This window comes from Pipistrellus kuhlii, unplaced genomic scaffold, assembly GCF_014108245.1.
Source record: "Pipistrellus kuhlii isolate mPipKuh1 unplaced genomic scaffold, mPipKuh1.p scaffold_m20_p_12, whole genome shotgun sequence".
Taxonomy (NCBI): domain Eukaryota; kingdom Metazoa; phylum Chordata; class Mammalia; order Chiroptera; family Vespertilionidae; genus Pipistrellus; species Pipistrellus kuhlii.
The window spans coordinates 4,897,474-4,923,767 of record NW_023425427.1 but is presented as its reverse complement, the minus strand read 5'-3'; the positions used below and the strand labels follow the sequence as shown (position 1 = coordinate 4,923,767).

At 48.5% G+C, this 26,294-nt stretch overlaps 1 protein-coding gene and 1 long non-coding RNA gene across 2 annotated transcripts in view; both read right to left on the bottom strand.

Annotated features, from left to right (window-relative positions):
* GSN (gelsolin) overlaps positions 1 to 13,148 on the bottom strand; it is a 38,755-nt gene extending 25,607 nt beyond the window's left edge. The window contains exon 1 of the mRNA XM_036432870.2: positions 13,061 to 13,148. The gene's annotated coding sequence lies outside the window, so the exon portion shown is untranslated. The remainder of the gene's footprint in view (positions 1 to 13,060) is intronic.
* A 4,387-nt stretch (positions 13,149 to 17,535) lies between these two features.
* On the bottom strand, positions 17,536 to 24,534 carry LOC118716122. The gene is made up of 3 exons (XR_004987063.2): positions 24,426 to 24,534; positions 18,231 to 18,258; positions 17,536 to 17,583 (listed from the first exon to the last, which is right to left on the bottom strand). It is a non-coding gene; the product is annotated as an uncharacterized LOC118716122 (long non-coding RNA).
* Positions 24,535 to 26,294: the final 1,760 nt, after the last annotated feature.

The following is a 26,294-nucleotide window of genomic DNA, read 5'->3' as shown; positions in this document are numbered from 1 at the left end:
GATGGGGGCAGCATAAGGTCTTATGCTGCCCCCTGCCTGAAAGAGGATGCACTCAGGAGAGTGGAGGGGATTCTGGTACAAGAACAAGATCCCTAGGAGTAAAAGAAGAGGCTCCGGGGGTAGGCCTGGCTCCGCCACTGACTTCCTGGGTGATTCTGGGCAAGTCTCTATTTTCCTCTGGGCCTCTAGGTCTCCATTGTAAAGATGGGGTAGGCCCCTATGTTATTCCCAGTTCAGTATTCCCAGATACTGGGTTGCAACCATGTTCAGAACCTACATGTCTCTGACCCTCAGGATTCCCATCTGTAAAATGGTATGGGACCAAGCAACCTCCACATGTCCTTCTGAACTTGACAATCAAGGACCCCTGATCTGCAGGAGGCACCACATCACCAGTGGCAGCATGCCACCTCTCTTTTGGGCCAAGACATCTCTGGGAGAAGCAAGGGAGTAAAGTAGAAGGGGGTCCAACACTGAGTCTCTTCATAGCAGGGGAAATGGGCATTAAATTCCCATAAATGAGACTTGGGGAGATCCAGTTATTTGCTTAGGGCCACTTCGCCTGAAAGAGGCATTGCTGAGGTTCAAACACAAGTGCGGCCAGCTCCAGTCTCCAAGCTCAGTGAGGTCTGGGGAGATCAAGCAGGACCTCCTGGCACCATGCAGCCCAGGCAGGGAGTGCAGTGTCCTTTCCAGGTAAAGGGTTACAGTTGCTAAACCAGTGAAGCCCAAGCCAAGCCTGGCAGCCAGGAGTCTTAGGGGCAGCCATCCCCACCTCACCGCCCAGACCAGGGCAGGAGGCTGCATCAGGAAAGCCCTCTAGCCCCCACATACCTGTGTGAGCACCGAGGACAAAGGCATGTCCCCGGAAGGTCCCCAGGCTGTGGCCACTGAGAAGAAGATGGACTGTGGCACCTGTATTCTATGCCACTCCTGGGCACTCAGGTAAGGGATAGTTTTTATTGTCTTGGGAGGTAGCCTGGCTCTGCCACCACTCACTATATGAGCAGATCCTAGTTCCTTCCCTTCCCTGGACTTCAGAGGTCCCCTTCACCTCTGATCTTGGTTGTTCTTGGCTCTTGCCCTGTGCCAACCACACAGTAGGCAGCTTCTCAGTATATGCCACAGAGAGAAGTTGTACAACCCACATCCGTCCCCTGTAGTGGTCCCAGGACCCCCCACAACTAGCTCCTGCCTCGCACCCTCTGGGACCTCAGCAGCCTCACCCTCCACCCCCAGCCAGAGTGTATAAAAAGTCTTGGCCAGCCTAGGAGACACCGCCCTGTTCTTTTCTCTTCACCCCAAACACTGTTGTTCTTGATTTCTGAGAAGCCGGACACTCATGGGAAGCCCTCTCACGGAGCTTGTTTGCCTTCTGGCTCACGGCTGTTCTCTCGGTGCTCCCGCCCGTCTGGCTGGGATTTTGCTCATTAGGACAATGGTCAGTAAACAGAGACGCCAGTTATGAAACCCAGTGAAACTGGACAGGACTTCAGTGAGGTCTGGAGAGCCCTATGGACTCAGAAGGAGGCTTGTTTAAGAATCTGGGAGACAGTTCCTGTGACCAGGGCCTGTTTCCTTATCTATAAATTTGAATAATGCCTAGATCATAGGGCAGCAAGGAGGCCCAAGGCCCGACACACAGTATGAACTCCCCAACAGTGAGTCCCCTTTTTCTCGAACCATCTGGTTTCTTCACAGAGGCCTTTGTTCAGCACTGACACACCACATGACAGCAGTGGGGGAGGAAGGTTAGACTTCACAGGGAGATTCTTGAGATCAGGTCTGGGCTGTGTTTCCTAGAGCAAATTACTGTCCCTCTCTGAGTCTCGGGCCACTTATTGATAAATGGCTTATAGTGATGCCCAGTTGCAAGAAAGTTGGGAGCTCTGGAGGGAGACTGCTGGAGTCCGCTACACACAGTAGAACTCATTAGCAGCATTAGTCCATCCTCTCTCTGTAGGTGATGACACCACGAACGAGAACATGACTTCTCAGAGTCACATGAAAGTACTTGGAGGAACAGACCTAGAACTCAGGTCTCTTGGCCACCAGGCCAGAGCAGAGGCCTGTCTCCATCACATGATAGGGCTCACCGGAAGGGCCAGCTGGATCTCTTAGTTGGCACAGTCTATTCCGGGTGTGGACAACTGTCAGGGGAACAGCCAGCAGGGCTTGCCGCAAGACACCTCCAGGAAGCCAACTACCCCAGGGACCAGAGCCAATGGCCCTTTCCCAGCTTCCGGAGGCAACCCCACATAGTGCTGAGAGCCAGGGCAGGATATTCAGAGGAGGCCAGACCCCACCACTTCCTGACCCTGTGCCCTGGAAGCAGCCAGATTTGGCGATGGGTGCAAGCCCAGCACCCACTGCCAGGACCCACTCTACGTTCTGTCTCCCCTTTCCTGGGGGAGGAGCTGGTCCTGGAAGGGTTGGGCCAGCAGCTGCGCTCCAAATAGCTCCAAACAAATAGCTTCACAGTGCCTAGCCACTCTGGTACTCTGTAACCCACCAATAGGGGAACCCGGGCACAAACACATCAGTAGCAAGTAACGGAGGTCTAAATGCAGGTGTTGTGGCTGCAGAACCAGTAGAAGATGGAACAGAATCTCCACCAGCAAACCCCTGAGAAGACGGAGCCTAAGATGCCCCCGCCAGAGCTAGCAGGAGCAGGAGCCCAGGAGGCAGCTCCCTGCGCCACAGAGGGCTTTCCAAGAGGGAGGAAAACAGTGTGCATGGCCAGAAGGAGCTCCCTCCAGGAAAATCTGGGTTGAAGTCCCTGCCTGACCCACCACTTTCTAACTGTGTGGTTTGAGCAAGTCTCTTCTTCACTCTGAGCCTCCATTTCTCATCTGTAACATGGGGATTATAATGCCTTCCTAGGGTTGCTGTGGGAATTTTACCAGGTAAATACATTTGGGCTTAGCACAGAGCTGGGCAGAGTATACACCTACAAAGGAAACTATGATCGTTGTTAGCAAGGGACTTGGGTAAGTTCTCTCTCTGAGACTCAAGTTCCTTAGGTATAAATTTTCTCCAAGGCAAGAGGAAAGGATGGAATAAATGTGAAAGATCCTAGGACCATGCCTGGCAGAAAATAGATGTTCAAAATGCCAGTTTTCTTCACCAGGAGCAGGGGCTGGGCCGCTGTAAGCTCAGGATGCCCAAAGTAACCAACAGGTGAAGGGTGCCTCAGCTTCCAGCCTAGTAAATACAGGGAATGCCCGGATGAATTTGGATAGAGCCCAAATCCCTACCATGGAGTCAGGGATGCGGGACTTGGCAAACAGCCTTTCTGCAGAGTTTCAATTTCCTTTCTGTAAAATGGGGTGATGATTCCTACCCTGTGGGGTGCCTGGGAGCTCTGGGCACCGTGCTTGGTACACAGCAGGCACTCAATAACCATAACATCCAAAGGTCTCCCAGGCCATGTACACATACAGGTCACACCCACCCCTGAGCTCTACCTCTGTGTTCCCATATCCAAAGCTGGGGAAGGCTAGAGGGTCCCAACCAAGGCTCAGAGCCATGGTAGTGGCTAGTGCCAGAGATGGGAAAGCATCTCAGGAGAGAACCTCAAACCAGCATCTAAGGAGCCTGCCTTGCCTCCCATCCCCTCCTTGAGTCTCTCCTGATGACACCCTCTCCTCTCCTCTGGTCTACTCCCACCCAAAAGAACAAAGGTTTTGGAGTCACCATCTGAACCCAGTCTTGCCACCCACTGCCTGGGTGACCCTGGGCAAGTGACTCAACCTCTCTGAGCCTGTGTCATTGGATACAGAGTGATAAGACTATGTCGCAGGCTTGCCAGCCCTTGATTCTAGTAAAAATCAGTTACGAGAAAACTCCAACTGTTTTAGCATGATTAGAGATTCTTTGCAATTGCTCTCAAATTCTCAACTGCAGTAGAATTTCCAGATTTTCCAAGGTAATCCTTTCCTTTTAAGCAGGATTTTAAAGTATTCTCCCCTCTTCAATATAAACAGAAGTATGGCACTGGAATGCTTTTATTCTTTTCCAAGCTCAGAGGACAATCACATCCAGATGGGAGAAGGAAACGATCCAGCACACAAAACAAGCCTGGCACACAGTAGGACTCCAAAACGTGTGGTCTTCTCTCCCTAGGTGTGCTCCCACTTCACCTCCATTCCGGCACCAGTCACCAGTATCCTCCTCTGGGTGCCCAAGTGCCTGAACCTCTGGGGCTTCCAGAACCCTCTGGATACTCTTAGAGGCAGGGCCTAACCAGAGTCAGCCATCCAGGACTGCACATAAGGGCTGAGGCCAGGGCTGCGATGCTCAATCCCATGCACCCCGTTTCACATGCGCTTCCCACCCCACAACCCAGCCACTGTCCTGTTTCTGGGTCCCCACCTTTCCTTTGGTCCCTCTGCACCAGCTTCCTCACTGCCTCCGACTCTCCCATTATCCCTAGAGGTTGTGTTATTCCCTGCACAAGACCTTTCCATAGTCCCCAGTGTGTATGGAAAGCAGACAGGACTCCCCAGTCTCTTGCAGCCTTATCACCTGCTAATCCCCCATCAACAGCCTCCACTCTACCTAACCTTGCTTCCATACATCCTCAATTTCCTGCCTCCAGGAGAGTTGGAGTCTAGACTCCATCTGCCTCTGACTGTATGTGACCATGGGCAAGCTCTTGGTCTCTCTGAGACTCAGTCTCATTGGGGGCGCTTGTGCAGATGAGACAAGATAGAAGAGTGAGTGCCAGGAGGGCTCAGGAACCACCAGCCTGATAAACACTGCCTCCTCCCTGCACCTCCACCCCCACTGCCTCTCCCTGCAACTCCACCCCAGCCCCAGCGGCATTGCTGGCTCTCCCCACTAAGCTTTTTCTCCTAAGCACTGGAATGCAGCGTTTACAGCCAACAGCAGCAGCCAGGGAGGGGAGCAGGAGGGAGAAGGGCTTACAGGAAAATTACCGGGCTCTGGCCCTAGTGCTCACAGCTGCCTTCGCAAGACAAGGATCTGGGGGCCTGACAGGCTCTTCCTCAGCCATGCCCTTGGCCCCAAGCCTTGAGCTCCATCGCAGCTGGTGGGATGGTGGGATATACTCTGGGGCTTAGTGCTTTGGTAGACACACACTCTTTGGCATCAGAGACAGAGAGGAGGAGGAAAAACATATACGGGTGTTTATAAGAAGATTTTGGATTTTTCCAAAATGGAAAAATTGGATTTTTCCAAAATGGAAAAATTGGATTTTTCCACTGCATCCTAGGGCCCCAGGCACTGTCGTGAAAAGGGGCTCTTTGTGCCCATTGTTGAAGCTCAAGCACTATACCCTGGGCACCATGTCCCCATGTACCCTGTCCAGCATCACATAGGCCATGCTCTCCGTGCCCCATACCATACCTTGTGTGCGTGACTATCCTGATGCATGTCCCATGTCCTGTGTCCCATGTCACTTATTCCTTGGATCATGCTCTATGCACCATGTCACATCCGGTACATGATGCACTCTGTACTACATGCCATCTTTTGAATCAGTATCCGCTGTATCACATCCTATCCCTTAAAAGTGTGTCTCCTGAACCTTGTCCTGGGCCCTCGAACGGTATTTCTCGAGCCATGATTCCCATCTTCAGGTGACAGTTAAGGAAGGCAAGCCTGGAGATAGACACCTACCCCTACTCACCATTACCTATGCAACCTGGGAAAAGTTACCACCCTTCTCAATGCCTCAGTTTCTCCAGCTATAAAATAAGAATGATATTGGCACTCACCTAGTAAGTGATATTATGGGAATTAAAAGAGACAGTGCATTTAAGGCACTTAGCCCAGTGGCTGGCACAGCTTGAGTCTGTAAAATGTTTGCTAGTGTGGTATCCTGGTACCTGTACTATGTCCCAGGTACTGCATGCCAGGCTCCCACTCCCCAGTTCCTGCTATATATCTACCACATCAGTGAAATTCCAACAATGAGCTTTAAAGAGGATGGTTTTCCCTCTCCTACTAGGGAGAAATCCAAGGCTCAGAGAGGGGCAATCACCTGCACGAGGTCATAAAGCCAGAAAGGGTGAAGCTGGGAGGTGTACACAGGGAATTCAAAAAGATAGGACAGATTGGTGATGGACTACGGGGTGAGTATGGAGACTATCAGCAAGCAAGCACAGCTTTTTGAAACATTCTCAAATAGAATTGTGGGAATGGAGGCACAACTTTGTAAATTTATTTTAAAAAATCATTGCATTAATTAAACTGGTTAAATATATGTATATGAATTATTCATAAGTTTACTTCACCAATTCATGTAAGTTACACTTCAATAAAGCTGTTTTTAAAAGGAAAAAAACCCATGCACTGCCCATGCACCACTCTGACAAAGCCTCCGGCGAGGCATGGCTCTGTGAGTTAGTGGAGATGGCTGGCAACCACTCTGAGGCCCTGTTGGGGGTGGCCCTGAGCAGCTGGGTGCCCAAACACCTCTGCAGATCAGGTGTGCAGCAGAATCATGCGGGGAGTTCCAGAAAACCTAGATTCCCAGGCCCCACGCCCAGCCTGAGGGTAGGTGAGGGTGGGGCCCAGGAAATCTGGGATTCTGTGGCTCAGCCTGGACTGGAAACCACTTACCAAAGCCCAACATCTCCTTTCACACATGCAGAAACTGAGGCCAACCAATGGGAGAGCCAGGGCTGGAACTGGGGCCCCCTTCTTTGCCTTCCCCTCCTCTTCTCTCCCCCACTCCATCCTGGCCCTTAGCCTCCTCGGGTGACTCAGGGCTCTGACTCATCCAGTGGCACCACAGAGGAAACTTCTTAGGAAAAACAATCCCCAAACAAAGCTTCCCCTGATCTGGGAAACAAAATAGGCCCAAGGGACTAAGAGAGGGATGGGAGGAGAACACAGGGTGGAGTTGGAGGCCAGGACCAAGACCTGGTCTCTCCTCTTGGCCACTGACTTATGTGGGGCCTTAGAGACAATGCTTCGCTGTTCTGAGCCTTAGTTTCCCCACCTGTAAATAATACCTATATTGCACACAGAAGCTCATTATGGACCAGGGAGCATAAGTACTTATAAGCTTTGTCTTATTGACAATGCTTTCCCAAAACCATAGGTAGAATCATTTCTATTTTATAGAAATAAAATAGATGGGAAAACTGAAGCTCTAAAGGTTCAGACCAAGGATGGCTGACTATTAGGAAGTGCAGGGCAAAGTATGAATTAGGATTATCTGACCTTGAAGTCTTACTTTCATACCTTTGAAACACATGTGCTGCACAGAGTGGCATGCAGATTGCATTTCATTCAACATGTCAAGTGAATGACCACAGAAGGTGCTCAGCCACAATGCCTTGCTCCTTTTCTTCCTCTGAGTCATGTCGTGCCTCAGGACTTCCTGGCCCAGTGGACAGCACATGTGAACTCGGGTAATCACTCAGGTGATACCAGCAGGGAGCACCCAGGCCCTGACAAGCCACAACAGAGGAACATTTGAGCAGAGCCTCAAAGAATGAGCAAAGATTTGTTTTTGGAAAACTGGGAACAGGCAAGTCAGGTGGAGAAAACAGCAAAGGCTCAGAGATGTGGCTCACACTGGAAATACAAACACTGAAGAGGCATGCCTGGGTGGAGACCTACTAGGAGTCCTGAGCTGATCTCAGACAGGGAGGATTTTTAAACAGGGAGATAACAGGATGGGAACTGGTTTCATCTCTGCAGAGGGCCTGCTGCAGGCAGCTGAACTGGGAGTCAGGACTAGGACTTCCCCTGAGGCCTCCCTGGAGCCCCACCTCCGAGCAGGCTTCAGGGACCACCCCAGATTCCTCACTACTCACCCATGGGTCAGAATTGCCCCCGAGGGCCTCTTCCCCGTCCATAGCTGGGCTGGGCCGAGGACAGGCAGGCCTCTCTGACCACATCAATCTAATCACATCAGCCTATAAATAGGAGCCTGTGGCTTTAGTCTGAAATAGCTGTGCCAGGCCCAACTCCCCAGATATCACATGGGCACACACAGCTCTGGAAATGGTCCTTCTCCTTGACACAATTAAAAACCAAAACTTCCTCAGGAAACCATTGTTCACACTCCACCGTTACATTTCAACATGAGGCAGTGGGCTGGGGCAAGAGCCGCTCGCCTACTGCTTATTACTGAAAGTGGGCCTTGTGACTGCTTCTCTGCGTCCCACTCTCTGGGGATCCAGAGCAAGCTACTACCTCTCTCTGGGCCTCAGTTTCCAAAAATGAGGAATTCTAAGGAGGTTGGATGATATCCTTAAGGCCTATGTAGTCAGGATGCTCTCTGGAATGGTCTAGGGCAGTAGTAGGCAAACTCATTAGTCAACAGAGCCAAATAATCAACAGTATAACGATTGAAATTTTTTTTGAGAGCCAAATTTTTTAAACTTAAACTTCCTCTAATGCCACTTCTTCAAAATAGACTCGCCCAGGCCGTGGTATTTTGTGGAAGAGCAACACTCAAGGAGCCAAAGAGCCGCAGTTTGCCAACCACTGGTCTAGGGGGAGCCCCTAAATGCAAAATGCCCACTCCATTGTTACCCCTCCCCCAGCTGACTTGAAATTTTAATTATCAGCATTTAAAAAATTAGACTTGCAATACATATTTGAGCCAGGAGAAATGAGCAGCTCCAATCCCTGCCACTAAAGGGCTGGCTGACCTTGGATGAGTCACTGTCCTTCTCTGGGCCGCAGCCATGAGATGAAGGTGCTGGCAAGACAATGCTCAAAGTCTATGACTTTTAAAAATTTAAAACTGTTTTGTTTAGTGTTGATGAGAACCATGATAGGCCAGCCTTGTGCTGAGAGCTGCAGCTAAAGAGACAAATAAGATCTCATCCAGCCCTCTGAGCCTAGCCGGGCCAGACCCCAGTGAGGGAAATGTAAAGGCAGTTCCAAACCCTTCAGAGTCCCATGAGAGGCCTCCCCAGGGCTGCAGGGAACACCTTGTTCTCAATTCAGATGACAGATTTTATGGCTGCAGAGAATGACTCCCCAAAAGGCAGATTACAACATGATCTGGGTCGTTAGCAACCAACAGGGAACTAAAGATAAACAGCCATCCCTATGCATCAGGCATATGCTCAGGACTTGAGCTGCCCATCACTTAATCCCCAACAACCCTATGATCACCCCCATTTCACATAAGAGGGAACTGAGGCTGAGAGGGGTTAAGAGACATGTGTCAAGGGGCACAGAGCAAGTCAGGCCAGAGTGATGCTTCAGGTTCCCCCTGTTTGCTTCTGGAGCCCAGTTCAGTATAACCAAACCCCAGTGCTGCAGTAAAACAACACAGGACAGCTCCCGTGATTTAACCAATGGGGAAACAACCCAACAAGGGCTGGGGACAGAAAGGGATTGACTGTTTTACTGTGTTTGCGTATAGGTGAGTGGGAGTGACAAAGAAGGCTTCACCTAGTGATACTCATTCTTTCCAACCAGCTTATAGCGTTAACCCCTCTGATCCACCCTCCCTGCTCAAATCCTGTCAATCAAGCCACTCCCAGCTGAAAATTCGTCCATGGCTTCCTGGCACCCAGAGGATTGAGATCTGATATTAAATGCCTGTCCTAGCCCTACACTCCTTGTTATCTCCCTCCACTCCTCACCTCAATTCCACACTCCTGCTGCAGCAGCACTGCTCACTAGTCCCCAAGCACAGTGGCCCCAAGTGGCCAAACCTTTGCACATGTGACTGCCTGAAAGTCCGACAAGCCCTCAGCCTAGTGCTTGACTCAGGAGGAAAAGGCTCAGCCACCACAATTCTTGGTATCCGAGGGCAGGGCAGATCTGATTCCTCAGCCCCCTCCACTCAGAAGCTCAGCAATGAAAAAAATGCAAGGAGCCCAGAGAATGCTGGGAAATGCACATTTGCCAAGACTTCCCAAGACCAAGCCTCATCTGAGGCACAGCGTCAGGATGCCACAGTGTGGAAGGACCAAACATTACACCTTTGGGGTTAATCAGCGTGGGACTTGGGTCTATCTCTTTTTCAGGTTTCTAACAATGAAATTTGGGCAAATCTCTCCCTTACTTTAAAATTTCCAATAGTTCCCCAGTGGCTTAGGATGAAATCCAAACTCTAACCAAGGCCCCCAAGGGCTTGCATGACTAAGGTGCTATCTGGTCTCCAGGCCCTTGTCCCACCATGCTCCCTTCCTTCATATTCCCAACAACTCCACATGAGACTTCCTATCTCAGAGTCTCGGCATACTGTTCCCGCTGCCTGGGTGCTCCTTCCCCTGCTCGCACAACCCTTCCATTCCCTCTTAGGTCTGGGCTTTTCAGAGAAGCCTCCCTCATTTGCCCAGATAGAATTCCATCACACCCACCCAATCCCATATGCGCTCATAATCCTGGTAGTCTCCTTTATGGCTGAAGAAATAAATTTGCTGTGTGTGAAATGACTTAATGTAAGACCCAGGACTATAAGATCACCAGGGATGGAAAAACCTTGCTCTCCAGCACCCAGTTCAAGGCCTCAATTACTGTCAATTCAATGTACCCATGAATGAGTAAGACAATGAACAAGTGGACCTACAGTATAAGTCAAGACAAGATGGTGGTCAGAATCCTGGTGAACATTAGAGGCAGAAAAGGAGGGTCCAGAGAAGGTTAGGGAAATGGAGATAAACTGGATGGTGCAGCCTCCCAGAAGCAAAGAGGGGAGAGAGCTTCTTGAATGTTCTCAACTGCTCCAAGGAGGTGGTACATGGAGATCTGAGGAAATACCACAGGATTTGCATAGCTCATTAAATGCTAACTTCACGGGCCATGTCTAATTTGTCATATTTATCTGTGGAAGTTTTATACATTTGAATTTCAAATTAGGTGAAGAGATACCTGAGGCAAAATTACCTAGGGTCTTTGAATGCTAAAACGATTCAGGAGATAAAATGTCCATCACAGAATACCTTTATTTGTGAGAAGTGTCTGTCATTATACATACACACACATATATACATATATGTGTGTATGTATGATGCTTGTTTGGCTCAAAGCCTTCTCTATTTTAAGTAATCAATAATATTAACACAAAGCTCATCAACCACTTCCTTAACTCATTTTTTAGGCACCCCTTTTTATTTTTCTGCCCAGCATATAGAAATATCCATTCTTTCTACTGAATAAATTATTGAACAAGTTGGCTGAAATATATTTTGGAGTTACATGGTTACTTAAAAGTTTTCTTCCAAAATAAGTCAGTTAAAAGAAAAATACTTTTATCAAAAGAACAACCTTTGGGGTAATTAAACATGACTTCATTCTTTCTAATGTGACCTCATGATTTTCAGGAACAACACTTGGTTTTTGCCCACTGAGTATTATGTTGGTTGTAGGTTTGTTATATTGTATTTTGCCTTTATTAGGTTGAGGTATGATTTCTCTATTCCCACTTTGCTGAGAGTTTTTGTCATAAATGGATGCTGGATTTTATCAAATGCTTTTTCTGCATCTATTGATATGATCATGTAATTTTTATCCTTCATTTTGTTTATCTGGTGTATCATATGTATTGATTTCTGAATATTGTACCAACCTTGCATTCCAGAATAAATTCCTATTTGATCATGTAAAAAAAAAAAAAAAAGAAAAAAGAAATACCACAGGATTTGGGCAAGCAGGAGCTCACTGGGGCCTCCTTGATTAAATTCAAGTTCAGCAGAAGTGGGCATGAGGTGGGCACAGTGCAGGGGCTGAGCCAGCCAAGCTTAGTTAACAACAGGTGCTCATCTGGGCCTGAGCCAGCCTGGCCCTGCAGGGTCTGCACAAGTGGGAAAAGCAGAAGACAGGTCTGTGTCATTGTCACCAACAACATGAACAGAGAGTAACACTCGTTGGTGACAGATTAATTAAAGGCAATTCAGCTTTAGGAGCTGGGTTAGGGCTCAGTCCCAAAAACTGGAGCTTTAGAACCAAGACCGGCCCCCATCCCTCCACTCTGGGCAGCACTGGGGCTGTTCCTTGCTCAGCAGAACAACAGGCTTTGGCTAAAGTGGGACAAGTCCCCTCTCTGGGCCTGGTGGGCCTTCTAGGAATCCTGTCTTTGAGGACAAAGCATTCTGGAGACCATCAGAAGGCCCTTTCAGCTCAGCTTTGGGAAAGAGGAACAGCTCTGTCTGCGGTCGCTGTCACCCCCTGAAGTCAGTTGGGCCACCAATGAGTAAGCCTGTAGGCATTCGGCCCCTTCTCTTTTTGGCAACCAAAGATGATGTCATGAGCTAGAGGGTGTTTTCCAGGCTCTCCAGATCCTTGCTGCTAGAAATTCACTTCCTTTCCAGCGTTAGAAGCTGAGTTACTTCCCTAGCAGGGATCCTTCCTGTTTCACAGCTCACAGAGCCCTTCAGCATCTACAAGTTTCACTACAACTTGCAAGGTGGATGCAGGGGAGACCCACACACCCATGTTTTTAGGCGGAGAAACCGGGGCCCACGCTGGGAAGTAACCAGGGTCTCCTGCTTCTGGAGAGGAAGCAGAAAAAGCCCAGGACTCGACACTCCACAGCTTAGATCTCGGTATACTTCAGCTGAGGGTCACCTGGGAATCCGATAGCCAGGTGGCCCCACCCTGCCAGCCCTGCCAGCGGTCCCCAGGTGGCGCTGACTCATCCCCTTCCCCATGACTCACACTCCTCAGGTTCTCCTACTCCAGTCAACAAGCAGAGACTTGGCAGCCACATCCCAGATTCTCTCACCTCCTGTGGAGAATCCGTGCATCTCATTTTCCCTCAGGGAAATCCACCCTCTTATAAAAGAGCCAACAGAGGCCTTGACAGGGAAAGCAACTGACCTACAGTCACAGAGCCAGCAAGCAGCACAGCCAGGTGGAGGCCCAGGTACCCTGGCACCCAGCCTAGTCAGTCCTTGCCTCTTTCTCACAGGATCACCCTTGCCCGGCTGCCCTCTCAAGGGCAGGTGAGAAGCAAATGAGGTAATAGGCAGAAATGTGCTTGGAGCTTAACTAGAAACACATCAGAAACTACCTTTGGATCCACTATGGCAACCAGCACTGCTCCCACTGTCCTCTTCAGACCCCCCCCCCCCCCAAGTTTAGGAGGACTCGGGATTTGCACTACTCGACCTACCTTGCAGGGCTAAGAGGGTGAAGGGGGCTGTTTCAGGGGCAGGTGCTGGGACCACGGCAAAAGCTGCACAAGCAGGTGTCAACACCACCTGTAAATAAAAAACCAAGACTCTCAGTGTCAAGGGCTCAAGGTCATCTGGTCAAATCAAAAGCGACTTCTCTCCAACCCCACTACCAGGGTCACACAGCCCCTATTTGCACACCTCCAACAATGGAGCACTCACTTCCTGCCAAGGCTTCAAGACCTACTATTGGAGAGTTTGGCTAGTTAAAAAAATTGTCATTAGGGTGTGCTAAAATCTCTCTCTCTCTTTGTGGTCACTCAGGGACAGGTCTGCCATCCTGTTTTCCAGTGGCTCTTTGGAGACTTGAAAATAATGGTCCTGGGCCCTCAGTCTTCTACAAGTTGTACAGTTCCTTTCCTCCAGCTTTTCCTGAGACCAGGGTGTCCTGTACCTTACCCTTTCCCTGATCTACTTCAAATGAATCCTGTCCCTCCCAAAATAATTTTAAATAAAAAGACCCAGAATTAGACATTCTAATGAGTTCTATCCACAGCAAGCAAGCAGAACTCTCACCTCTATCATTCCAGATATCATGCCTCTATTAATCCAGCCTAAAGTCCCATTAGCATTTAAGGCAATCCCACTGCATGAATGAATTCAGCTTATAACCCTTACAATCAACCTCAGAGCAGTGGTTGAGGGTTCCGGAGGAAGACACAAAGGTCCTTCAGTTAACTAGGTAGCTTGACCAAGTTACTGCACCTCTCTGAGTCTTAGTTTCCTTCTCTGTAAAAAACAGATTATATAAGAACCTATCCCACAGAGTCATTATAAGGATTAAATGAGATAAAATATGTCAAGGGTTTTGAACAGTGCATATATTTACTCTGGTTATTAATTAAATCCTAAGTCTTTTTCTAGAAACTGTATCTTTCTCATCCTGTATTATTATTAATTAAATCCTAAGTCTTTTTCTAGAAACTATCTTTCTTATCAGGGACCCATGTTGCTTACCTGCCATAATCCTTCCTGTATGGCTAAGTATCATTCTATTCTTGCAAGACTGTGTTATCAGTACCTGGTGACAGGTCTTTCTCTGCCATCAGGCAGACTGTGAGCTCTGTCAGACTGCTTTGCCTCTGAAGCTTCGGCACTGGCACATGACCTGGCAAACTGCAGACCACTGGCTATATGCTAGGTGACTGAATGAAGGACCAGACTATGTGGGTTCTAGGGTTGTGCAGCCCAGCCTTCCAGTCCCTCCTTCTACCCCCCAAAACACACACACACACACACCTTTTAGGGACAACTTCACGCCCCACAGTCCCAATCATCTGCATCCAGGGACAGCTAAGTAAGCTGGCTCCTGCCTACACTGGAAAAATTCCTGCCCAAACCAACTTCTCCACGCCAAAGAGAGAGCCCACGTTCCCAAATGGAGCAAGACCCTACAGGCTCCTGGGATTCAGACACAAAAGGGGCCCTGTTCTCAGCTGACATTAAATGGCCCAGACATTCCTGATGGATTTCTGCATTGTGAGTGGCACGGGTGCACAGCAGGGGATCTGGAAGGAAGCTGGACCCTTATCTGGGTCCTAGGGTGAGTGTTAAATGCCACCTCTGTGGGCTTTCCGTGGAGGACAGATCAAAGCAGAGATGGGTTTTGTTGTTCCTGCCAATGATTAATGATCTTTCACTTTCCGTTAACTCTGTGAGAGAATGAGACTTTCAAATCCAGCTCCCCTCTTTTCTACAAACCTCCAAGTCACACCTTCATCCTCACTGGTGGTGCTACATTTATTCCCAAGTGCATCCTGCTCCTCTCCCAGTGCCTCCCAGCTCAGCAGCAGCACCACCACCCACCACTCACACCAGGCCAGACACCAGGGCACTGCTCTTCTCAACCTCCCCTTCTCTGTCACTCTTGCCTCCAACACCATTGAGTCCTTGCATCCTCTTATCCCCCTCCTCCTCTCAACTGCCAACATCTTCATCTAATTACTATTACCTCTCACCTAGATGACTGCAATGCTTCATAACTGGTCCTCCCACTTCCTCTCTCCTTCCCTAAGTGTAATCTCCTCAGAGCAAGCCCAGACCATGTCACTCCTTGGCTCAGATTCCACCATGGCTCCCTATGGCCCCCAGATAGCCCAAGATCCTTAACACACTATTCGACATCATTTATGATCTTCCCCCTGCCCCCACCATAGCCCTGGAGCCTCAGCTCTCACCAGTTCCTGTCTCCCCACTAGCCCTATACACACCCACACACACACATACACACACCCAAGCTCCAGCCAGACAGCTGCACTGTTCCTTAAGTCCTCGTCTAATCATATAGACCACTTCCCCTGTTTCGGAACTCCTTCTTCTTTTCTTCTTCCACTTTGATCAAGCCCAGCTTTCCTCCCGGAAATCTTCTTGGATTCCCCTTCCCCTTAGAAGCTGAGCTCATCTGAGATCCCACAGGCCTCTTGTCTTCCCTGTCATACTGTATTATGATCTGTTTCCAAGTCAGCCTCCCCCATTAGACTAAGATTTGCTCCCTTGTATCCCAACACTTAACCTAGGGCTGGGGCCACAACAGCTCAAGATTCACTAAAGGAAGAAACCAGTGAATCACGTGTGTAAACACACTCATGCACACCTTCACATAGAACTGGCTACGAGTGCAGGTGCTGCCATCTATAGGCTAAAAGAGTATTGCACTCTTTTCTAGGATTTGGGCACAGGGAGCCCCAGAGTTTTAAAACTGGCTGGGTTTAGAATTAGAATTAGCCCCAGCTAACTACAAGTTGGTCTGTTTTCTATTTTGGACTTAAAGCTGCAGCAACTTAAAAACAAGGTCCACAAACCGCTGACTCTAGTCCATCGCCCACACACCCCAGACAGAGCCATAAAGAGAGGCGGCTCCTTCCAGCATTCAGATCCCAGCCCAGGCTTGCTAAGTGGCTGTTTGATGAATTACATCTAGAGCATAGGGAGAGGAGGCACTTTCTAACAGTCAGAGCTGCCCACCAGTGTAAAGGCTGATCTTCAGGTAAAGAGCTCCCCATTAGTGAAAGTATGCAAGCTCCCAGGAACCCCATCTGTCTAGAAGGTGACTGCAGAGGAGCTTTCTGCCCTGGGGTGTAGGGTAGGGGTGATTGGACAGAAGTGTTTTTCTCCTAAAAGGACCTTCAGATTTGGTGGGAGAAACATGGTATCTGACCAATAAAGCCAGAAGGGTTCAAATGGCCACCCAGAGAGTACAGTTAGCATTTTCTGATCACGTGCCAAGTGTTAAACTCTGACATACATTATCTCTCATCCTCACAATAACTCTGCCAGGCAATATCATTGTCCCCATGTTGTGAAGGATGGACAAAGCTCAGAGAAGTGAAATTATGTGCTGGCAGTCACACTGCTAAGGTCTGGGCGAAAGTTCCTACCAAGTCAGGCTCCCTGCCCTACATCTTGGTCTCACTAAATTTCAAGATGTGAGGCTGGGCCTCTTGCTCACTAAAGAAAAACATAAAGCTGTGGTTACTTCAGATCAGGGGTTAGCAAACTTTTATTGTAAATATTTTAGGCTTTGCAGGCCCCATCCCTTCTCTTTTGCATATTCTTCCTGGTTTGGGTTTGGGTTTTTATTTTGTGTATATTTTTTAACAACCTTTTGAAAATGTAAAAAAAAACATTCAGCTCAGAGGTATGCAAAAACAATTTAGGGGCTCCCCAGGGCTATAGTTTGCAATCTATAGGTTGAAATTGCTGTTTACAGTCTTAAATATAAAAACTTCAGGTGGAAATGTTTAAGCCAAATGCTAGGTCCTACAGCTGTATTCCCTCCCACCCCCAACCCCCTCAGATGGCTTCCCATTGAGTCACGCTCTCATAGAGAAGAGCTGGCCCTACTTTGCTGCGATACTAGGCAGCAAAATATTTCAAGGGCTGTTCAGATTCTAGAAACTCATAGCTGTGGACCAAATAGTTCAACTCAGTGTTTGGGAAGAGAAGAGAGAGGTACATACAATGGGTGGGAAGAGCCTTAAAGATAAGACATTAAGAGATCTAGGGCCCTAGCTGGTTTGGCTCAGTGGTCAGTCTGCGGACTGAAGGGTGCCAGGTTCAATTCTGGTCAAGGGTACATGCCCGGATCGGGAGTGCAAGAGGCAGCTGATCAGTGATTCTCTCTCATCATTGATGTTTCTATCTCTCTATTTCTCTCTGAAATCAATAAAAATACATATTTAAAAAAAGAAGAAAAAGTAAGGTCACTATCTTAAAGAAAGAGAGACAGACAGACAGACAGACAGACAGAGACAGAGAGAGACAGAGAAAGAGAGAGAGAGAGAGATTTGTGATCTTGTCTGAGCCTTGAACAGGGATTTAGCTCTTCCTGTGCAAAGTGAAAAGAAACTGTGGTTTTGGTTGTGTGCTTCAGAAAACTCACTTGCCATCTCTGAGCCTGAGGATCCCCAGCCATGGCCAAGTGATTCCCAACATCCAAACTCTAAAGATTGGAGCCTGGAAACTATTTTGAGGTGAGAATGGAGTCAGGAGATTGGTCTTCAGCTGAGTGTCACCACTATTACAACAAATTCAAGGCGACACAAAATCAAGCCCTTCTGTTCTAAGCATAGAGGTAGAGCAGTGACCTGGTTGAAGCTCATGGTCTTATGGCAAGTGCCAAGCCGAAACTAGAATGAGAACCAGCATCTCTCTACCTCTTCAGCCTGGATCTTAACCATTATAGTTTACTGATGCTGAAATGTGCAAATGTATTTCTGTAAATGGTCCCTGAGCTAGAATTTTAAAAATATATATATTTTATTGATTTTGTACAGAGAGGAAAAGAGAGAGATAGCGAGTGAGAAACATCGATGAGAGAGAGTCATCAATCAGCTGCCTCTTGCACACCCCCTACTGGGGATGTGCCCGCAACCAAGGTACATGCACTTGACCAGAATCGAACCGGGACCCTTCAGTCCCCAAGCCGACGCTCTATCCACTGAGCCAAACCGGTTTTGGCCATGAGCTAGAATTTTGATAACCAGCTTCAGAGGCTCCCACAAAGACCATCACCCTCATGCATGGCTGATGGGAATAAAAATAGCTGCAACCTTTCTGGGCACCAATTTGGCAAAATGTAACAAAACCTGTAAAATACATCATTTTGACCCAGAAACTCCAATTCTTGGCTACCCTTCTAAGAAATAATGAAAAAAATAATAATGTATATGTTCATTACAGCATTGTTTATAAACAGGCTAATAAATTCCTAATGATAGAGGGTCAGTTAACTGAACCATAGTATATTCACTTCTTAAAAATAATTATAGAGTGATTAGTCAGATCAGCACATATTTTCATAATAAAGAAGTAAAACCTGATTTTTTTTTTTTATAAATAAAATGCATAATTTCACTTCTTTAATTCCCCAGACTATTGGAACAAAATATTTAAAATAGCAATAGACATGCATTTATCTAATTATGTTATAGTATACTTTTAAAACTTCTTTAAAAATTAAATTTAGAACCCTAGCCAGTTTGGCTCAGTGGATAGAGCTGACTGGAGTCCCAGATTCTATTCCGGTCAAAGTCAAGTATCTCAGTTGCAGGCTCAATCCCTGGCCTTGGTTGGATGTATGCAGAAAGCAACCAATCAATGTGTCTCTCTCACATGGGTGTTTTTCTCTATCTGTCTCTCCCCCTCCCTACCACTCTCTCTAAAAATCAATGGAAAAATATCCTCGGTGAGGATTAACAACAAAATTAAACTTACAGTCCTGAAAAATATGAGAAAATATTTATGTTATACTGTTGAAACAAAAAACCAGAATAGAAAATTATAAATGTGGTATGACCACAGTTAAGTGAGGGTAAAAAAAAGTACTGAAAATATCAGGAAGGAAATGTGCCCAAATGTTAGCAGTGATTATCTCTGGTTGGCAGAATTATAGACAGTTCTTACTTTTTATACTTTTTTATTTTCCAAATTTCCTATCATCAACATTTGTTATAATTATAATAGAAAAAAGAAAAAAAAGGTTCTTGGAAGAAGGGAGAAAAAATCGCCCCATATTCCATGGGTATCCCACCCGTAGCACTTTGCTACTCCCAAAAAATTAACTAGTATTTACCCAGTACCTACCAAAGGCCCAGCCCAGCCACAGTCGCTATGGAAGGAAATGAAGAGCCAGGCTCCACCTTGAAAGCTTACACATATATCATAAAAATTTTCTTTGCTTGGCAAATAAACTGGTCCCACATGATACCCTTGCTGAGGCTGGAAAGTAATAAAGCTGTTTGCTCAACAGCAGAATCAACAAACCCATTCCCACTGGTGTGGTGCCTTCATCAGAGTTCCCTCAGAGACACCATGGCTCAAACCATTTCTGGAGTCCCTTTGGGAATAGAACATGTCAGGAATGCTTTACAGCCCAGGAAGAAAACTGCTATCCCTTGGTCCAAGCATTGAAAGCAAGAGGCACAGAGGCGCCTTCTGAGGCAGAAAACGCAAGGCAGCCGGCAGGAGTTGGATGGAGGGCCCAGGGAGGAACCTAACTGGCCATGTGGCCTGGGCAAGAGAACTCCTATCTCCGGGCCTCAATTTTCTCACCTGTAAAATGGGCCCACAAAGACAACCTCAGGACTCTTATGAGGCTCAAAGAAGAAAAAATAAACCATTTCTCTAGGCCAAGCCCCAGTTTCCTCATCTGTAAGACGGAGCCATTATCACCTCTTTAACAGGGCTGTTAAAAGGTTAAACAAGACAGTATGACAAAAGGTGAGAGCACACAGTCAGCATGCTACATACATATGATGGCTATGATTCTTATTGCTTGTAGAACAGGGAATAGAATACATAAAGGAATCAGGCCTCAACTTATTTATCTGCAAAATAGGGCAACCAGTTCAGTCCACAAAGACCAAATTCATGAATAGTGGTCGACTCTCCAGCTGGCACTGGCACAAGTAACTTAAACACAGACAGCTGCTGTGGGCTCACTTTGTGCTCCCGGAGGCGCAGGTCCCATGTTCCTGCACTGAGCAAAAAAGCCCTCTGACTCAAGGCCACCTGGACCCAGAAAGCCTGACATTACCCTGTCCACCCCCACTAGTGCAGAGTGAACACTGAGGCCAGAGAAAGGTATCGATTAGCACAGATCACCCCGTGCTTTGTCGGTGGCAAAACCAGGACCATGCTCACGCTTTTCTCTGCCCTGCCCTTACGTTGCTAATGTGGCCCCAGGCAAACGGCAGAATGAGGAAGAAGGGGGAAGCCCCAGAGCAGCAGGAACCCAGCCTGGCTGTGGTCTCCAAACTCACAAACCACATCAGGCTGAAATATGACACACGCTCACGTACTTGAAAGAGAGGAGATATTTTTACTTAACATCCCCCAGCTGCCTAAACACTGGTCTCTTTCTTTCCCTCCCCCCAAAAATGCATAACTCCTGGGACCTGCTTCTTCCTGCTTCTGCAGGCATTTTTTTTCAGGGAATAACTGTGGGGCACGGATTGGGGGCTTTCGCTTTTCCTGGCTTTCCCAGAAAGCTTTCCAGAACATGGGCTCAAATGGTAAAGGGACAGCCGACTGGTCCTTGCTGGGTTCCCAACTCAACAGGTGACCTTGGGCAAGTCTTGCCTTGTCTGAAATACAGGAAAAAGTGAGCTGGAGTCCTCTTGATAGTACGGAAAAGTGTTTACAAACAGCCCTGGAGGCCCCTCCAGGCCTCTCTGCTTCAGGACTGAATATCCCAAGCCATGCACACTGGCTCATGTTCATTGTCACAGCCACAACAAATCTCCCCCATCAGTGCTCATGTCAGAACGAGATGGAACTTTCTGGAGAATGTCTGCAGTGATTAAGATCTCTGGCTCGCTCATCAGACCGCTGGAGTCCTGCTCCACAACCCAAAGCACATTATTTAGCCTCTCCAAGGGGAATAGTAATATCAAGTTCAGAGGAATGGTTGTGAGGAATCAATAAAGTAATTAATGTCCCAGAGATTGGTATTCTAAAAGGCAGCTTTCTATGATTATGATACAGATCAATGCGCGACTCCCCATTTTACAGAGAGCCAGGACTTGTCCAAGTTCACTCAGAAGAATTAACAGTGTGGCTCCACCCCCAAGTCAGTGCTTTTAACTTCTCTCAGTCCTACAGTCTTGAATAAGAATATTTACACCCTTAGAGATTATAGGGTTAGGCTGTAAAGTTGCTTGAAGAAAGTCAAAGACCAAAGCTTCAGCCAAGGACTACAGACCATGCATAAATCATCTCTATGACTTGGCAATTTCTCCTGAAAGACCCAAACTGCTCACACAGATGGAGCAGGGGGAAGTGACCTACTGACACTGGATGGCCAAGACGTTGTGAAGGCAGCCAATCAACAGCTCTTGCTTATGATAGTTTGGCACAAGTGCACACACAGCTGTTAACAGTAGCTACCTCTGAGGAAAAAGGGGGTTTGGAGAGATGAAAGTCACTCTATACTCTTCTCCGTGTTTGAATCTTTAATGATATAAATTTGCTTAAAAACGAATTTATATTAATGATATAAATTTGCTTTAAAAAGAACACAGCAAAACTCAGAATAATTTAGCAGCTTCATTCAATAGGTATAAGCCTGTTGTCTGCTCTTAGATGAAATTTATGGCAAGTTTGGAGATCTTCAGCTGGGCTTTTAGAACCTGCCACTCTTGCCAAAACCGGTTTGGCTCAGTGGTAGAGTGTCGGTCTGCGGACTGAAAGGTCCCAGGTTCGATTCCAGTCAAGGGCATGTACATTGGTTGTGGGCACATCCCCAGTAGGGGATGTGCAAGAGGCAGCTGGTCAATGTTTCTCTCTCATCGGCGTTTCTAGCTCTCTCTCTCTCTCCCTTCCTCTCTGTAAAAAGTCAATAAAAATATATAGAATCTGCCACTCTGATCCATCCTGGGGCCATTCCTCTGGTTCAGACCTGGCTTCTCTTTCATTGGTCTTGCTGGGTTCCCAACTCAACAGGTGACCTTGGGCAAGTCTTGACCATGTGACACCCTGCTGGGGTCTCCCTAACTCCAATCTAGCCTCTTCCAATGCATCTCCTACCATCAGCCACCAGATTGAGAGTTTTTAATCTTTGCTCTAGCCAAAATCGTTTCTCAAATCCTCATTGTCTTTAAAATAAAGTCTAAACCCTTAGATTACAATTAAGTTCCATCTTTACTTAGTCTCAACTCCCATCACTCTACCCTTCCCCCATCCTCCATTATAGCCAAGTGGATTGCTCAGAAAACCTCCGTGCCTTTGTACAAGCTGTTCCTGTTTCTTAAAATGTCTTTCCCCTCAATCTTTTTATCTCCTGCGATACTATTACTCATTTCTGAGGCCTGGGTCACCCAGACATAGTCACTCCTCTTACAGACTATCAGTGTCCCATGACTGTGTCGACCACTCTAGATGGGAAGTATCTTGGGGATAGAGAGCTCTGTCCTCCTCAAGGGTTCTTGGGCCCCCACAGGACAAGGCACTATACTCAAGAGTACTGAATCAAGGAAGCAGGGAGGAAGGAAATGCCATGAGAGGCAAACCCTACAGCCTCCCTTCCAGGGAGCTGCCTGCTTTCCAAGTTCACATTATTCCATAATAAAAAAAAGACTATGGAAAATTCTGGAGTAAAGTTTCCTTCCCTGATTCACAGGGAAACCTTCTTTGCTGCTGTATAACTCACGCCAGTGCCAACTCAAGCTCCTCCGGCTGTTTTCAATTTCTCTGACATTTATAAATAGTGAGGCCTCAGAAAAGAAAATGGAGTCTCAAGGGAGCTGGATGCCCACAGTCTCTTCTCCTTCTCTTCCTCCCCTGTTCTAAGCCTCTTCCTCTTAACATCCCCAATACACCAACCAGCACCTCCAAGTGTGTATAAAGGTGGAGGGGAAGTACTTGGTCCCTTAATGAATGGAAATTAAAAAAAAAAAAAAAAGAGTCTAAGACCCAGTGGGGGTGGCTCAGTTGGTTGAGTGTAGTCGTGCACCAAAAGGTTGCTGGTTTGATTCTTGGTCAGAGCACATACCTGGGCTACAGAAGGCAACTGATCGATGTTGCTCTCTCACATTGATGTCTCTCTCTCTCCCCATCCCCCGAGACTCTCTCTCTTCCTTCTCTAAGCATATCCTTGGTGAGGATTAAAAAAATCAAAAACTATTAAAGAGAGAGGGTTGGGGGAGGGAGGGAAGAGTCTAAGGTACCACCAGCTAGAGGGAGTCACCTGAGGGCCCACTGGAACTGGGTCCCAGCCCTGCCCCTCCCTCTCTTTGTGACTATGAGTCTGTCACCAACTCTCCGCGCCCTTCCAGTTCTGTCAGCTATAGCATGGGGCTGTGGTCAGACTTCAGCAAGCTATGCGCACTCTAAAGTACAGTGTAGGAAAAGGTCGCGGTGCCCTGGTCAAAATGTGATCCTGAGATAACAGGATGTGCAGGACGGAGTCTTTGAGAAGTCCTCCAGGCCAAACAAAAGCAGAACTTCCCCCAGCAGCCCTGCCTTCTGCTCTGAGGTAGATGCCTGGGCAGAAGAGGGACTACAGAAGATGTCCCAAAGCTTCCAAGGACCCAGGCTTGCCCTTAGGCATGGCCCAGAGGTCTGGGGACCCAGGGAGAAAGGGAGATTCCAATCACTCCCTTCAATTTTGAAAGAAGTTTGCCTGTGAGTCAGGGAAAGGAACAAGTTTTGTAGCACTGAGAAGACCACACCTACTGGTAGCAAGTGCAAGAAGACTTCCCACGAGGACAAGGAAAACTTTCTAACAGTGCTGGGTCCAGAACGAGAAGGAGGTGGGAGGCTCCTCACCACCCAGGACGAGCGAGCAAAGGCGTTATATTACCCTGGAGTCAAGAATACGTGGAGCAGGCTCCCCAGCGGAGCCACCGCCCAGACCTCGGGCGAGCGATTACCTGCAAGCCCCGGTCGTGTACACCGAGTGCCTTGCCGAGGTAGCCCTGGGCTCAGTTCCACCAGCCGCGGGGGCGGGGTCGATGTTGGCAGCACTGCGGGGCCTGTGGGTGAGGCCAAATCCCCTCCTCCCCTGCCTAACCCCCCAACCCAAACCTCCTTGGTCCTCTGGAAGACAAGCTAGGTGAAAGAGAAAGTCCTTTTCCAGCGTTGCCCCCGCCGCCCAAGGTCCAGGCGCTAGACCGGGAGGGGAGCTCTAGACCGGAATGGGAGTTGGAGGGAGTGGCGGGGGGGGGGGGGGGGGGGGGGGGGGGGGGGGGGGGGGGGGGGGGGGAGAAGAAAGAGTGAGAGGGGGAAAGAAGAACCCATAGGACTGAGATCTCCAGCTGACCAGATCCCCAGATGCCCCGGATCGTAGCCGCCCCCTTCCCCTACCTGCGGCTGCGGCGCTGGCGACGGCGGCTGCAGGGTCCAGCTGTGCTCAGCTGGTTCCGGGAGGGCCGGGCGAGAGCTTGCGGTCGGTGGGCCGGGATGGGCAGGGCGCTGGCCGGAGCCGCCTTCAGGGCGGGGCGGCCGGGGTAGAGGTGTAGGGGGGAAGGGAGGGGGCAGGAGCGCCGGCCCCTCCCCTAGGCTGCCCGGAGAGTGGCGACACTGCCTTCCACTGCCTCCGGGCTAACCTTCTGTCTCCAGACCAACCCTCGCTACTTGCCCAGGAAGGACACAAGCTCCCAGCTTTAGATGCGAGGAAACTGAGGCCCGGAGCACTCCAGGCACAGCTGCTGGAGCTTGGAGGGGGGGCGGAGCGACTGGGCTGGGCTGGAGTCTGAAAGCTCAGTTGGGATGGGCAGCGTGCCATGTTCCACTAGGACCAGCGGAGGCTTATTTCAGCTCCCGCGAGGTCCTACTTCCCAGGCACAGTCTTTCGTGGGTGAAATGAGCTACTCACACAAGCAGACAAGCAGCAGCTAGACCCGCTGAAGGGAATAAATGCGAAGGATGATTCCCAGCTTCATTCAGAGAGAAGAAACAGGAAATGGCAAATTGCAGCCCTGTCCTTAAGTTAAAACAGGGAGCAGAGCTTCGCAGTCAGGCCGCCTGGGTTGCAACTCCTGTCCCTAGTCCGTAACTGGTGACTTAACATGTCAAAGTCTCAGTGTCCTCTCTGTAAAATTGCGATTTCATGGGGCTGTTGGGAAGACTCAGCGAGAGAAGGACTCAGCACAATGGCGGGTACTGTGAGTTCTCTATAAATGGAAGTTCTTGTTAGTGTGAAGGCAGATATTATTTTAGGTGGTTAAGCAAATCCACAGTTAGAAAGATGAATGCAAGGCAATGCAAACAAGCGTAATATTTTATTTATCTCAAAGCACGTCACATGCGTTTGAGAGATTGCCATTTAGGATGGAGCAGGACTACAGTCCTGGTGCAAATGTGGGTTCCCAGGCCTCCTGCAGCTGCTCTGGGGCTCCAAGTCAGGAGACTCTCACAACAGGAGACTGGACCAGATGACCAAGATGTCCACTCCCAGCATAGGTGCTGGCACCAGTCTCATGTTCGGGTTGGTTAAATCTCCCTCTAACACCAGGTAACTGTCAGGCTGGGAATGAGAGCAGAAACGTAAAGAGGACAAGAGCAGAGTTCCTGGATTTTCCATTGAGTAGCAGCCAGGGAAGCAGAGGGCCTGGGGAATCCCAGCCTGGCTCTTCCTCCTGACCCTTCTCTTTGTACAACACTTGGAATTACAGGAACCATTTCTTGAACACCTGGTCCATTATCTAGGCTTCCCAGGTGCTACCCACTTCCCACCTCACTTCCCTACCCCTGCCCCCAGCATATACACACAAGGTAGGCATTACCAGGTGCAGTTTTGAGACAGGGAAGCTAAGGCATAGAGAGGTTTGAATAGCTCTCCCGAGCACACAAATGATACCACACAGACTGTCTTTGGCCCTCTCTCCTTTGCTCAATGTCCTGTGTCATATTCTGCCACCCTTCCTGACTTGGGAAACTCTGCCCAGTTCTACCTTCTCCCATAACTGAAGCAGGATGCCCGACTTCAGGGAGGCTCACACCCTCTTAGCCATCCCTGCTTTTTCCAGACTCCTGGTGCCCACTGTGGGGTAGGTGGGGAGAAAAGCAGAAATGCAGTCTGTTTTGGCTTTGAGCTCTTTGATTACAACTTCCAGCATACACATGTCCTGTTATTATCTAACATATCATTTCCAACCCTGGCAACTTCTCTCAGGCCCAGAGAGGTTAACCTCTGAATCTCTGTGTCCACTGAACTGGAGAAGGTCATATTGG